We start from the raw sequence: 16,778 nt of genomic DNA, 5'->3' as shown, positions 1-16,778 counted from the left end.
TCAGGCTTCTCATGGAGTTCAAATATTAATATTACTCCCCATCTAGTTATTGAGATGTTAATAATAACTTTTATTTTCTCTAGATAAGCAGAAAAATAATCATTCCTTACATTCACATAATGTCCTTGCATTACACTCAATGGCATGTGTGTGTAATCCCCGATCGCTGAAATGAAACACACATTTTCCAGCAATAAAACACAATAGTTTGGGATATGAAGTGACAAAGGAAGTATCCAACTGAAACAGCAGGAAGAATTAAAGGTAGAAAGAATGTAATTTCCCCAACCTTGAGTCTAACTGCCAAACCTCAAAACTGTGAGAAAAGTGGAAGCCACGCATAAGCTATACTTCACACAGTGGGTCACCTTGCTGCAAATCTCTGCTTGTAAGAGGACCGCCTACGTCACACAGAGCTTCACTCCCATCTGCCTTGGAAAGGGCCGTTTGCACGGTAAACGAATTTCAGAGTTAGGTCCCAATGGGTTTTATCTAGAACCATGCCAAAATCACTGCATGCTCTTGCTCTGCTTCTCCAGTTCAGAGCTAAAAACCTAGGATGGGGTTTGGCCAAGTGGGAGATCTGCAGTGTGATGGGCAGCCACAACCACATACTCCAGGGGATGGTCCATAAGGCATTGTGCCTTGGACAGATGGAGTTACTCACGTGGCTTAGCAGGATGTCCCACCAAATAACCACTGCTACATTTGCTGGTGTTGCAACCATAGGTCTATTTTGAAGGGTGCGTTCCCTTTCCATGTCATATCCTTTGGTTGGAAACACAGCATACAACTGTGCCGTCCTCCTCCACCCTCCTTGGGGCACCTGTGAGGCCACACACAGTTCAGTCTGTCTGTAGCGACCATCACTGGAGCAGGGCCACCCCAGGATGCAGGGCAACGGCTGTGTGTCCAAGCACAGTAACAGTTGCATGGCCGCCTAAAACAGGAAATGCAGATTGACTTGTCCAGTTGAAAATACAGAGGGAATTTAGGAAGACAGAATGCAATCAGCCAGGACACTGAGGTTAACACAGTTAATCTTGTGGAAAGTGCAATGGGACCTTTAATAACTGCAACTGGTCAAGGCCTCAGTTTTATGTCTCATCCCAAAGATGGCACTTCCCGGTGAGTGGTGGGGCTGTCGTGGCTGGAGGAGGGGAACAGTGCCACCTACCGCAACACTGTCACCTCTCCCAACACCTGGGCTCACCTGGAAGGTGTCACCAGCATCCTGGATTGTCTGAAAAATTAGAGCACAAGGTTTTTTTACCGGTTTTCATTTACAGATGGTTTGCTCTTCCTCAGGACCCTTCCTGCCTGTTAGTTATAATGTGTGACCTTGGCAAGTAGATTGTTATTCTGGGGGATGGCCAAGCACTGTCTCTGAGGGCTAATCCTTTATCCCACTGGGCGTGGGGATGGGGGCAACCAGCGCTCTTTTTGGCTAAGTCTTGTCACTTTTGTTTGAGCTTCTTGACAGGCAGCTCTTGAGTACTATGCAGGGCTAATTGTCATTGGCTTAAGAAGCTTGTTAGATGTTTGCACAAAAGTTTTTATCCTTTTAACTATTAATCTTTGAACTTCAGAGCTTAATAAGGCACTATGAACTCCACTGCCGTGTCTTAACAATGCATTGAGATTGCTGTATGCAGTTCAGGTTTATGAACAATGACCCAGGACTTTATTTAACAGGAGGCAATCTATCCACTGTAAATCAAATATCTCTCAGCCAGCCTCAGAACAGTGGTCAGCATAAATCAATGTGTTGTCAAGTAGGCCATATCTAGTCTTAAAGACGTATGTCTGTTCTGTATCTTTCTTTGGTCCACGGGACATTCATACTGTTTTACTACAAGGAGCACTTCATGAGCCTAAGTCCCTTAATCACTGTGTTCCTGAAATAGCTCTTCAAAGTAAGACTACCTTTTAAACTCTGTAAATATATACATATTTTCTGATACCCACTGGTTGTTAGCAGCAGTGCAGAGGGTAGATATACGAAAGCTTCAGTGTGAGGAATACTGCAGAAAGCTTAAAACCAACAGGAACATTGCATATTCACTCCCCTCAGATGCCAAGAAGATACCAACTGCTGTGTGTGCATCACATATTTATCACAGAGGTTAAAAAGAAGACATCATGCTTGAAAAACAGAGGTGTGATTTAAAAAATGAGGAGCTAAGGCCTCGTCCCACAAGGGCTTAAATATGCTCTCAATTCCAACTGACAAAGAGAGAAAATTGAGGAAACTCAGCATGCCATATGATTGGGTCCTTAGATAGGATGTAATTAACAGAGAAGAAATTGATAGAGGTTATCAGATGAAGATCCACATCCTGGGGCCTTGTCAAGCATGGGGCACAGTGGAAAGTACCTAATACTCCAGAGATGAAATGGTTTCATGAGAGCCACACCCCCAAAGTTGCCTTTTTAGCAAGTGTAATAGGACTTTTTCAGTTTCATAAAGTATCTTGATAACTGGAAAGTGCCAGTTAATGGTACAATGTTCCAACTATGAATTTTACAAAGATTAATCTACCCCTTTAGGATCCAAAGGAGCCAATCAAAGGCTGCCCAGCCTTCAATGTTTTACAGTCTCTGTGGGCACAAAGCTCAGCTGAAACTACCATTCAACATCCTAAACTGTCATCTTCATCTTCTTCTAGCATAAAAATACATATTTTTCCCCATAATAAAGATTTTTTATAATAGCAATAAAGTAACTCTAGAGAACATGGTTGTCTTGAGATAGCTTAACTGTGTCTGGTACCTCATAACGCCCTGGGGACCCAGCCACCTCATAATAATCTCTTTCTTTACCATGCCTTGCTTAATTAAGGAGTGAAGCCAAAAGGTCAATGCAGGATAAAAATGCAAATCTCAAAGTTTTCATCTGGACCCTAACTCCATATCATAAAACATATATAGTGTGCTCATCACAAAGCTTCGTACACTAGCAGATAGAAAGTGGAATATGCTTTATGTGCTCAAAATTTTAGTGTTTTAGTAAGACAACAAATAAAAGCTTTAGCTCCTTATGTATAAAATTATGTCTTTCTCCTCCAAAGGATAATTACTAAGTTATTAATTTGTTCTCTATGTAAGGAATCTTCTTTAGCCTTGTTCCTCTCTTTTATAAATATTATATATATGATAAATATGATAGTTTTAGAGTATTTGGGTGGACCTAACATTTCTTTTATTTTGCCTACATATACTGAAAGCATGTGTGCTACTCTAGGGAGACAGACAATATAGTATTACAATCTTCTCATTGTTATTCCAGATCTCCAATGAAAGCAAACATAATTTTAATTCCAAATCTTATTACTGCTTTGGAATATTAATGTCATAATGGGCAACATGTTTTGGCAGCTGTTTATCTTGTTGGTTCCTCAATCATTTGCTGTGCTGCTTTCCAATCGCCTTCTGATGTTAAAAATACACCTGCATTCAAACTGTACATATTTCTGACACAGTTAGGTATACATTTAAACTCAAGTCTCAGCTCCTAACCTGTTTTTATCATAAGTGATAGCTGCAGAACAATAAGTAGTTATTTAGCTTTGAGTAATGGAGCATTCAGATTTCTTTCATGGCTTCAATAATCAGTCTGATGGTGTGATTCTGTTAGGGAACCAATTATGTGTTTTCCCCCTTCTCTGATTCTATGTAAGTAAGTGGACAAGACATATGTTGTCCTGCCTGACATTTGATCAGTTGATCTCGATTTAGATCAGATGGACAATATAAGAAATACAATGATTTTTCACCTCAGTAAAAACGAGGCTCTTGATCTCCGTTCTCCTTTAGAATATCAACTCCATTCTAACAAAGCTTATTTACTCTCGCAGCATGTGTACATGGTTTTTTGGCTGGATATTCAATTGTGAAAGAGTTGTTATTTTTATTTTTCTATGGAATCATTGCTATCAGTGTCACACTTACAAATCTGTACCAGGACCCAGAAGACTTTTCATTAGGCAGTATATTGAAGTATGTACAACTGTAGCTGTTTCACGGATTGACTCTAAAATAAGAGAATGTACTTTCCCTTTTGGTTCAGCTCCCTTTTAGGAACTAAACAGCTACCTTTACAGCTTTTATATGGGTTTTCCTGACAGCCAAAGTTAAGTGAATGTAGCACTCTGGCTGGATGTTTATATGCTTGTTTCATCTATTATTCAGATACATCACTTATATAATGCTTTCCATAACAAGTTGCGGTTGAGATGTTTGTATACCACTTTTGTACAATCAGTCAAAGTCAAAGATAGTAAGGAGACTAAAGGGACAGAGAACTGTTTTTTATTTACTTATTATTAAATCCTTCTTTCCTGTTTGGCCTGCAATAGATTACCTGCTGGACACCCCAATGTTGGAAGATTTGCCTTCTGCAGTTGTTAGTGTTGATTTCACTGCGAGAATTTCACTGTGAGAATTACTACTAGGTCCATAAAGTTCAGAGCATCTCCCTGCTATGTGAGGTGCTGCCGAGATACCCAGGAGGACTTCATGGGTTATGAGGTTACCAGATGTGCTCAGGCGAGTGCAAATTGATTCCTAATTTAAGGTAGATTTAACACTTTCTAGCATTGTCAAAGCCATCCTTTCGAGATGCAAACCATATACTAAGAAATGAAAAATATTCTAGTGAGCATCAGAATAGGTACTTCAAGAATCTACTCCCCAAATGTTAGCTGCCTTGCCATTGCAGTCAGAAAGGTCCTTCAATTCAAAATTTTTAGATCCTTCATGATCAAATTCCTATTTGTATTCACAAGCAGAGCAGACTGCAATCACATAAGCGCCCTTAACAGACCTCAGCTCTGAACTGAAGGAGGCCACATTCTGTTCAGTCACCCTGTCTCCATGCCCCTTCAGTATCCTCTCTAAATTGCTATGCAGCATGATAATTGTTTCTTATAGAGAGGACAATTGCTCCACTGGAGACTGAAACGATACTTCAAATATTTTGGAAGTGGTCACCAAGGCTCTTTATCAGCTGTGGGGTTGGTAGCAACACAGCAGGCTAGCAATTCCCTGCTAGAAGACTGGGAACTCCCCAGACTCTTTGGAACTCTCTATTCAACCCACAGAGGATTTCAGTCCTTGCCTGCAGTTTTAACATTGAGAAATTTTAAAACTGTAAATCATGTACCCTCTGTTCTGCTGGCTTTGCATTCTGATGTGCTGACAAGCAGAAATATTCTAGCAAAGCTAGGAAGAGGTTAAGAAAAATATCAATAATTAAAGCAAGCTGGTAGAAGACAGCTGGAAGGAATAATTCCTTCTGTTCCCAAAACAGTAAAAGACAATAACAGTGCTGGAAAAATAAAGCATCTAAAAATTTTTCACAAAAAACCCCAAGCTACTTCAAACACACATGCACATCCACATGTATTTCTTGAAATAATCTTTAAAAATGGTGTGAACATCCCTCTGGATTTCAGTTCAGGGCGAACTGTTCCAGAATTTGACAAGGTATTAGCCCACTAAATTAATTTCCTGACATTTTATACTTATCTCTTGTTCTGGAAAGACCAAAACCAACCAATAAAATTGTAAAGCAAAGCAGAAACAAATGAAAGAAAACCCCACATCAATACCAACATCCCTCCTTCCGACTCTGTTTTCAGGTATTAAAAAAAATTATTTTTCTTATGCTTTCCAAGCAGATAAAAATGTAACAGAGAATTCAAAATGTAACAGAGGTACCCTTTGTTCATTTTTGTTTACCTATACAAGATTGAGAATTCCTGAAGCATTAGGACCTGTTAGTCTGGTACTGGCAAGGTTACGACAGCATTTCTTCTAACGGCAAATTTCACTTTTTGATACCTGTTGAGGCGATGGTCCAACTGTGCTTCAAGTTTGCCATATTGTCCCTCAAAAAAAGCAAAACAGAGCACAACTTGACCTTGAAACAATTTCTAAATATTCAGTGCATCTCCAAAAGAGACAACACACCAACACAGTTGTATTTATTCCCTCCTTTTCAAGAGACGTACCTTTGAAATCAAGCCATTATCTTCACAACACAAACTATAAAGCCTATCAGATAGTTACTGTATGGTGGCAGGTCATATTCCTAACTCCAGTCAACAGTGGCTTGTTAAACATTGTTTCCCAGAAGTTAGTTACTCTTAAGTGTGGTTGAGAAATTCGGATTCCAGTTCCATTTCATGGGCAATGGGAGCAGTGTCTTTTGGCTAATTAAAATAATTTTTTGTAATGATGAGCACAAGAAGCAAATAGGCCTCTGTGTTGATTTGAAGGCCACTGATTTCTTGTGTGACGATCTGATAGGGAGTTGTATGTTTAGTAGCATATTCATCAGGTACAGGAGGTGAATTTGCGTAAAACTTGCTTAAATTAAACGTGCACTCTGGGGTACCTACATGTTTGAGAACAAAGGCCTGAAAGAAAGTGAAAATATCCTATTAAACACCATTCAAGAACTGCTTTAGCATTTGTGAAGTGTAGGGCCTCATTAAAGCAGTGATTTCTGGAATCCAGGCGAAACACTTTGCACAATTCAATTGTTGTTTCTACAACTAATTATTTTTATTTTCTAATAAATGCCTTGTGCCATGAGCAAAGAGCAGATTTTTTTTTTTCCCCCCTTCCATTTAGCACAGCTTCAAATGCTTACAATAAAGGTGAGTGCATTTTACTGCTCTTTGGCTTCAGCTAATTTTGTTCTATAACAAAATCAATTAGACCAATGTAGTTCCAATTTTTTCCCCCTCATTTCCAGCTGCTGAACTTGAATCTCTCTCAAAAGTACTTTCTCCCTTAGCCACAATATTTTTTTTAATGTCATAATAAATTGATTGTTGTTTGGTTTAAATAGAAGAGATGAGAAAGCAACCAAACAGGCAGCTTCAGAACAAAAATTGGAACATGAAGAGTCACTTCAAGCCTTTGCTTTTCTACTGATGAGGCATTCCCTATTTATGAAAAATAAATTAATTCCCTGCTTACGTTTGCTGTTTTCCTAGCTATATGTATTTTCACCATTAATTAATGGAGAGATGAGAGACTGCAGCACAACAAGCCCTAAGCAATATGAATGGATGCTTGGGCTGACTGAATAGCTTTTCTCCTTTAAGCATTGTTTTAGGTGGTGGCTGCATCAAGGAAAAGACTCTTTCTCCCTTTTTGTGATGCATCCTGAGCAGCCACTAGAGACCTGACCATGAGTCTGAATAAAGGGTAGGAATCTTACCGACATGCAAATCATTAGTGGGGCAGATAATATAATATTCTGCATGGAAAAAGATAACAAGTCCTCTTTTTGTTTATTTTAGTAAAAAAAATTCTCTATGGAGACTCTGGGAGAGAGGCAAGTCCTTTCTAACTGCCCAGTTCCAATGCGCATTTACTGCAAATGGTTATGTTTGAGTACCGGCCTGATTATGAACTGTCTTGAAAGTCCTCCTCTGTAGGGCTTTTGTCTGGTTTAGATGTTAATTTCTTATTAAAAACAGGTGCTGAGACATGGTCTCATGTGAAAAGTGCAAGGGGTCAGAGAGACAGCAACTAACCTTTTACCATCCATGTACAAATTGCATGCTAGTTACTTGTTACAGGATTAAGCTGTATTTTTGGTAGATAGCAAACTTCATCCCTCTGTATGGTTAGGATCTGGCTAAAGGAGTAAGAAGCTATAGCATCTTCAGATTTTCTCAGAAAACAGAGTGCAATAACTGGAGCGGGGAAAATCCTCCATACTGCTATACCTCATGCTCTCCGTACTAAAAACTTGCCAGGTTTTGAACAGTGTTCCACATGATGAGGCCTGAAACACAATTCAGAGCTTTAGGAATGACAGCAGTATGTCTAAAAAACCCTAATGTTAATAATGTTAAGAATATATTCAAGCAGTAGAACAAAGGGAGTTGCGAGCCACTAGAGAAAGTTCCTTAAAAATGTGAGACTACTTTGATCCACACAAGCTTGTACAGAGCTAGTAATAAAGCTAAGTCATGTGAATTTGTAGTTAAAAGATGAACCAATTAGAGATTGAATAATTTGTGATATAACTGATAACAGGTCAAAGCAAGGCTATTGCAGAAAATGGACTTGACTTTGCAAAGAACATTGGATATTTGCAGGGCTAGTGAAAACTGCTTCTCAAAGCGTTAGCAAGCAGCGAAAGAACAGAAGTGCATCTCATTAAAAGTAAATATCAGGGCATACAGTCAGAATACTAGACTACAGAAAACAGTCAGTGAAACAAAAACAATACAATGAGGAGTGCAATACTACATATACCATCTGAAAGAAACCATATGTTTAGTTTGCATTCAAATGTGGACTTTTCCTAAATAAAGGAAGATGTTTTCACATTCCTTTAATATTTAAATAATGCAAAAAACCCAGCAGAATTGTGTCTCACTTATTCACAATACATTCAGTGTCAATGATAGGAGAGAGAAAGTCATACTAAATCACCTGCAGCACAAGACAACCAATCTCCCCTGGTGGGCTTCCAGAAGAATAGTGCTCCCCGTGACAAAACAAAACTAAAATCCATGTGGTTTTCTTTGTTTGTTTTTTATAAGACGTGAACAGCAGAGCAGCTCCAAAAATTATATAGACCAAGTGGTGGTGGGTCAAAGCTTTCCCAGTCCCAAAGCAGCTCTCTGGATGCATCTGCCATGGGAAATGTGTTTCCATTAAAAAGGACCTCCACCTTCTTACAGAACTGATCTTCCACACACATGGGGAAAAACCCCCACCACGCTTCCCCCTGCCTGTACATTTTACACACAGTTCAGGACACAAACCCTACTGCCCCAGAGATGACACAAAGGAGGTATAATGTAAAATGTATCATGTGCATAAGGCATGATACTTTTTATATAAAATTCCACAAAAGCACTATCAAAACCGGAAATATGTATGTATATGTAAACACATCAAAGTACACTTAACATCTTGGCTGTAAATACAAACGGAGAAACCTTCCTTTCCCACAGCTAGGGCTGTGTCATATGAGAAACACAGAAGGCTGTAAATACACTACAGAGATCTAAATAACACATACTATTTTTTCTTTAAAAAATAAAGGCAGTGAAGGCATTTCATTTCTCATCTAGATTTGCTTAGTGACCACTGATAATTTTTCTCACACTTTTGAGCCATTGGTCCTAGACCGCCTATTTTCTTTGCCATGTTTGAGTACTGTGCCATCAGTGATGGTGGTAGTGCCTCTGGGATAACATATTTAAGAAAGGGGAAAAAAACCTGCACAACAGCAACTGCAGACAGAGAAGAGAGGAGCGAGAATATGTGAGAGAAACAACTCTGCAGACCCCAAGGTCAGTGAAGAAGGAGGGGGATGAGGTGATCCAGGCACTGGAACAGAGATTCCCCTGCAGCCCGTGGTGAAGACCACGGTGAGACAGGCTGTACCCCTGCAGCCCATGGAGGTCCACGGTGGAGCAGATATCAACCCTGGAGCCTGTGGAGGACCCCATGCCAGAGGAGGTGGATGTTCCCCGAAGGAAGCTGTCACCCTGTGGAGACCCCACACTGGAGCAGGCTCCTGGCAGGACCTGTGACCCCATGGGGGACCCACACTGGAGCAGTCCATTCCTGAAAGACTGCACCCCATGGAAAGGACCAATGCTGGAGCAGTTCGTGAAGAACTGCAGCCCACGGGAAGGACCCACATTGGAGAAGTTCATGGAGGACTGTCTCTGGTCAGAGGGACTCCACACTGGAACAGGGGAGAAGAGTGAGCAGTAAGGAGCGGCAAAGACAACATGTGATGGATTGACTGAAACCCCTGTTCCAGGTCCCACTGTGCCGCTTGCAGAGGAGGAGGTAGAGAAAATCAGGAGTGAAGTTGAGCCTGGGAAGAAGGGAGGGGTGGAGGGAAGGTGTTTTTAAGATTTGGTTTGATTTCCCATTATCCTACTCTGATTTGATCAGTAATAAACTGAATTAATTTTCCCCAAGTTGAGTCTGTTTTGCCTGCGATGGTAATTGGTGAGTGATGTCCCGTCCCATGAGCCTTCTATAATATTTTCTCTCCCCTGTGCAGCTGAGGAGGAGGAGTGATAGAGCGGCTTGGTGGGCACCTGGTGTCCAGCCAAGGTCAACCCACCACATAAACCCAGTAACTGCAGCTGAAACAAAACACCAAATGGGAAGGACCATACAGCAACTTTCACTTCAAAGCACGTACAGAGAAAAAAGGACATCTTTTCAGTAACACGATTGCACTGTCCCCTAAGGAGGTGAACCCAGATACTGCAGTACCCTACCAGCCACACCAGTGCTCACTATGGTTTTTATGTTCAGATGGAAGCACCATATTTCAGATGGAAATGTGGAAGCACCACATTTCCAGTGAGAAGGCATTTCCAGTGAGAAGCATTGCGCTGGCAACAGCTTTTCTTTTTCCCTTGTGCTCTGCAACTCAGTCAGAGGAGTCCCCTTCAGAAGCAGAACAATGAACTGAGACTTCCTTGGAAACTCTCGTACAGCTATTAGAACTCCAGAAGGTAAAAATGGTAAGAGAAGATGGATGAACGTGCGCCACACATTATGAAAATTGAAGGCAAGCATGAAGTCTTGGAGGAAAATATGCAATAAAAACCCAACAATGTTAAAGAGACACTGGAAATTCAACCCCAAACTTTCTGCATGGTTGGCTTTGAAAAAGCCAGTGTAAATGATGTGTGCCTGACTCCTTAAAAAGAACAGATTTTTACTTACCGTTTACTTCAAACATACCAATCCAGTGCTTGGAAAACAAACCTTAACTTTTTGAATGGCAAGAAGCACAGAAAAGCTGAAGCAACCAAAATGGGTGCCAAGCTAGAAAGAACTGCTTTGCCAATAGGACCCTGAGAAAGTAAGATAGCACAGAGATGTTGTTGAGAAAGATATGATGGAATGTAGCAACAGTGAAATATATGTGCGTTGGGAAAATTAGTAGTAGAGACTGTGTTATGCTACTGTGTAATTGTTCATTACAATGCTTTTATACCTCCTGAGAAGTGTATAGTTGTGGCCAGCCAAACAGGCAGATATTGCACTGTAGAGATCCACCACAGAATTGCTTTGTTCCTCTGAAAAGGCAGGAGCCAACAGCGCTTAGTGGTATAAAAATCAGTAGCTGGTGGCTACCACTTTTTAGCAACTATCTGAGCACAAGGAAGTAAGTAATCTTAACTCAAAATATATGCAACTCCACATCTTCATAATTGTGTGTTTGACCACTTTACAGACCAGAGAAAAAGAAAGGCAGAAACTTGGTGAGAAGATGAAAGCTTGAGAAAGAGTAAAGCGGAAAGCAACTGAGCAGAAAAGTTTTTTGTTCCATAGTGATATCGTCCAAGTACATAAATCAAAGCAAGGAGTACGTAGAATGAAAAGTCAACTAAATTTTGAATATTCCTTACACATTTACAGAAAAAAAAAAAAGGACTGGAAATCATCTTGTCTGTGTCCTAAAGCTGGATCAGTTGTACTGTATGTCATTCCTGACAGATTATTTGCTTAACTTGTAATGATTTCTAGTTCTGGAGCCTCCACAACCTCTCCAGCCAGCCTGCTCTGTGGCTGCACGGTCCCTAGTGTCAGATAACTTTCCTGCACCTAAACTGAGCCTTGGTACATTACTTCCTATCCATCACAGGCATGGGGAACAAGCTATTCCTTCATCTTCCCAAGGGTCTTTTAGGTATTGCAACAACTGTTTGCATGTTACCTAAAGTCTCTTATATTATCCTCCATGTAGGAATGATAAAGACTCCGTATCACAAAGCTGGACCTTTGTCATACCATATACACAGGGAAAGTGTATATGGTAAGTCCCTGGAGAGTAGAGCGTAGAAGCCTGCTAAGTTAAAATACTGCATACTGACTGTGAAACTGTCCTCTTGCTCATGGTGCACTGTCATACGTGCACTTGTATGCATGTGCATGCAGTCAGATCTGCTCCCTAGATGACAGATCCAGAACGGTTCTTTGGTTGTCATCCACAAAATTTCTAAATTGCATAGCCAAAGAGAAAATCTACCCCTGACTGGTTCAACTCCAAAGAAAATAACTTACTGACATCTTCTCATTTCCACTGAATTCGTATGAGGGATAAGCAGTAAAGCGCAATATGGACGGCTCTGTGGCAAGTCAAGGAGATACAAATGGAGCTGCCATGATCTCACCTCAAGCAGATAAAGTCTGCCTGAGACAATGACATTCCTGACCAAGCTTGCGGTGAGATGACTTTCCCTACCTGCAAGCCTTTGGGTACAGATGGATGCAGACTTCGCATTTGTCTCAGCTTTTAAGGTGTCCAACTGAAGATGGCCTAGGGATTTGCTTCTCAGAGGGCTATGAATTGAACTGAGAAAAACAGGTGCTGTCTATAGTCTCCAGTGACATGTGACACATTTAAAATTACTCATCCCTTCTGAAAATGTACCCCATAAAATTTTTCTACATAAATGGCTGTTCTCCATTTGTCAGTTCCTCCTTCTGATGCCACATTAGGTATGTATCTGGTACTTACCTATGTAATACCTATGTATTAGGTACATCTCCTAAATTACTTTTAAAAGGATGGGGGCTTAGTTTTAAAGGCAGAACAGCAGTCAATCCCTCCAGATTAGGATTTGCTATTTTTCTTAATTCATCCCTGTTGTCCCTGATACGTGCGTTGTGCAAGAAGCTGTTGCAGGATGGTTGCCACATAAAATACTATTACACTCATATCAAAGACAGTGACACTTTGGTTTCTAGAACACAATGTTTCTGTATATCGGTTTTGAAAATTTTCCACTTGTTCTAGGTGAGCCACTTGCCTCCTGTTTTGGTTTGGATGTTGCTTGTGGCTGTGACCCAGAAAGAGTGTTCTTGACTTGCCTCAATACCACAGTCAGATTTAATTTTAAAGTTATCAGCATATCCTTACAGCCATTTCTAGATGTATTCCTGGTGAAGGAAGATCAGCCTTTTGTTGCTTGCCTTAAAGCAACTAAACAATGGAAAGGTATATTTTTTTTAAAAATTTGAGCTGAAGGCAGTCTGACAAAATGCAGTTTCTGCAATTTGTTGAATTATTAAACTATGCAGAAATTATTAATAATTCTTAACATAAGAAATAACTCATGTTCTTCTCTTGGTCTCACTCAACTTCAACTGCCCTCTTTGAATTGATCCCCGAAGACAATTATTATTTATATTACAGCAACACCTAGAGGCTTCTACTGAAAATCAGACCGCTATTGCACAAAGTACTGTACACACCCACAGAAAGGCACGATCCTGCCTTATATTCTGTAGTCCAAATTGGTCAGCAAAAGAAAGACGAGCAGAGGAAGCAGAAGGAGCTGAGGTAAGAGCATGCATCCATGCTCACACAGGTCATAGCACTGGGACGCACCTTTGGCACCTAAATGTGAATCCAAACGTTTCACCATGCTGCTCTCAGAGATCATAGCCAAAACCAAATGGACATCACCGCTGCGCTGATGCCAGGAACCCAGTCTGCAGGAAACAGAGTGCTGGGGCAGTCCCCACAGTTACTGGTGGAAGAATAGTGCCTATTAGGGCAAATATACCCAAGACCCAATGCTATCACATCCCAGGAGGATTTTCGAGTCCAGAGCAGTGGTTGGAAGGAGTGTGAAGAAGGACAGTGGCTTGGCAGTGGTTTTGGTTACCAAAATGTATTGCAACAGCTCTGTTTCTGCTATTTAGTCCTGCGGTATCTGTTTTGGAACTGACCAATGGAAAATCTCTGGGCTTGCTTTCTCCCACGCTGCTTAGGGTTAAAGAGGGCTACAAAATGTAACAAGGTTTGGAAATCACCCAGCAGCGTTCATTGGTTGTTGGCTCCAGCCTTTATTAGCGGAGAGAGCTTCAGGTTTGAGGCTAAATCACTGGTTGGAGAGGACAGGAGCAGACAAAAGGCAAGGGTACCACATCCGACCTGCAAGTTGGATGTGTAACAAGAACGATTTGGAAATACTGCAAAGAGCAAACTGATCCTGGTGGTAGTGTCAATAGCCTCCCCTGTGAGCACTAATTATATTATTACGAAAACAGACTAACACAAAACTAAAGCACAGAAACATACATTTAAGATCTGGCTGAATGCCAGCGTGCTCAGGGCACATTCTTCATACCAGCTGAATTATGATACTGTGTTATTTGTTTTGCTGGAGTGCTCAGGAGCACTAATCATCAACCCGCATCCTGCCGTGGTCCATGCCATAAAAATACAGAAGGCCAACACACCACCCGCCCCCAAAGACCTCACACTGCATGTGCGAAATCAGAGGGGTAGACAGCCTAAGATGGTGTAGCCCAGAAAGGTGAGTATTTGTCTCCAGGTATCCATGGTCCAGCTACTGTCAAGGCAGAGAATTCTGAAAGAAGGTTTTGCAGGAGAACAGCGTGACTTTACTGATGTTTCCAGTGAGATTGTCATTAAGGAGGAATATAGATTTTTTAGTTATTTCCCCTTCTGCCTGCAATCCTCTTACTCCATACCTATGAGGTGAAATGTTCCAAAACAAATATATTGCAATCTATTATAAAGAAACAGGTCACCCAGACAAGCATCAATAGTTGTGTGGGAGCAAATAAGAATATTACAAACAATACATCAGGCCCTTGTTTGATGCTTCAAGTTTAAATAATAGCACCTTCCATTTCCTGGGTTGCAAATAGCAAGTATTCGATAATGATACCTTAACAATGCACAAAACAGGGAGGAAGGGGAGAAACCCCACTTTATTTTCGGCAGATCAGATGATGCTGAAGAACATGTTTGTGCATGGGAAGGGAGTGGGGGGCATGGGGCCAGAGCCACATGGAAGGGATTTGTATGCAATGGGAATAAATCTGTGAAAATGTGTAAGTGGAGCTGCAGAAGGAAAACTGCAGCCGCCTGAGCCAGCCGGTTGAATGGCAGAGAGGATGGAGGCTATTTGAATACTGATGTGGCCCTCACTTTCTTCCATTTCCATTAATGACATGCTCATCAAGGGCAAACAATGGGACCGGCTGCCTGCGCCTGTCACACTGTGTGGGTGCTGGGAATGCCAGGCTGTCATCCTGGGGCTGCATTTAGAGACCTGCACGCTAATAAGAAGTGCTCTGTGCCGTCAATGCAGACAGGTGCTTCCGAGGCTGGGACATGCTCCATTCCCTTCCCCTGAAACCCTCTTCTCCCAGCCCCCTGACAGACACCATGAAATGCACAAATTAACAGCCCCATCATGTTGGGCTGCCGCTGCCTGCGGTGAAAGCAGAAAATCAAGTTGTCACCCAGGGTGCAGTGATAAAGCCACAGCCTCATTTCTCTGTTGGTGCCCTATAATAGCAAATGCCAGACAGCTGGATGGATTGGGAGGTTTTAGATTAGGGTCCTGATGCACTTTGGCCACTGAATTAGCAGTTGCTGTTTTCATGCAGATTATTTGTGTGCAAAGCAAACATCTGGAGAAAGCAAAGGCTCCAGGGTCAGGTCTTTGATGCTTCTTTCCTCTAATGAAGCAGAAATAACAGAAATTATACAGTGCCTTTGAAAAAAATTCCTCCCCATCAATGAAAAAGCAAAAATCCTCCTGGATTTGCCTTCAGAGACCTTCCCAGCAAATGCATAAGACTGTTTGCAAGCATTTGCCCATAGCCAAACTGAACAAGACTTTCAAACCAAGAGAAGCTTGTAATTTTACAAGGTGGCTGGAGAAAAGTCAGAGCAAGTCTTTCCGGGAAGGCAAAGGGGAGGGCGAACTCTCCAAAGGCATTTTATTTCCATAGCGCAACATTCCGCTTTTCCCCTTTTCCCACAGCCACCCAAGAACCACTGCAATAAGAGGGTTTAGCTGTTTTCACGCATGAGTAGCTTAGCCACAAGTGAGAACTGATGTCCAGAGCTCAGAATCCAAAGCGGGGCCAAAGCCACCCTGAAACTCCCATTGCCTCCTCACAAAGGCAGGTATCTGGGCTTCTGAATGAAAAACAAAGCCAAAACAGAACAAAAGAGAGCCATCAACAAGGAAGGTGATGGTGACAGAGACCAACCACAAAGACATTTGTCCCGCAGCAGGCACCACACCAGCGGTAAGGAACAGAGGGGCCTGAGCCCTTCAGACTCCAAGGATTTTAATGACATAACGGCCTGAGAACTTCAACATAAACCAGGAAGAGCAACTAACGAAACTTACAACATAAAACCCCCCTCCTGTCATTTTTATAGTAACAGTAAAACACTTTATTGAATTTATGAGCTACATAATGACTATGAAGAATGTAACTTGAATTAGAACCAACTCAGAAGTATAATATCAACTATAAACCCTTTTCTATTACCCCATCCCTTTATCATCATCCTATCTGGCTCTTTTTAAACCAAGGAATATTGCGTTCTTGAAAATTTAGTCTGAGATCCATCTCCTAACTTCTCAATAAATCAAGCAAACCCCAAGCATCTGTAATGGACATGGGGCCAAAAAATCAAGGCATGGCCCAGGTACAGATTTTATAGCCAGAGTTAAGAAATCATTGAAAAACCAAAAAGCAAACAAAATTTCTGTGAAGGTTGCGCCTGGGAAGGCATGGGGGAATATCCTGAGGGTTTTGGTTGTGAAGCTGCGTAGCAAGGCGCAGCACGGCGTTATTAGATGGTTCAGAACCCAAAACACAAGTCATCAGCACAGACCTTCAAAACAAAAGCACAACCCCACCCTGCGCAGGTGGGAAGTCCATTTAGACCGGGCGCATTAGCAGGACTTTGAAGC

The sequence above is a fragment of the Gavia stellata genome, chromosome Z (genome assembly GCF_030936135.1).
Source record: "Gavia stellata isolate bGavSte3 chromosome Z, bGavSte3.hap2, whole genome shotgun sequence".
In the NCBI taxonomy this organism is placed as follows: Eukaryota; Metazoa; Chordata; class Aves; order Gaviiformes; family Gaviidae; genus Gavia; species Gavia stellata.
This window is presented reverse-complemented; position numbering follows the sequence as displayed.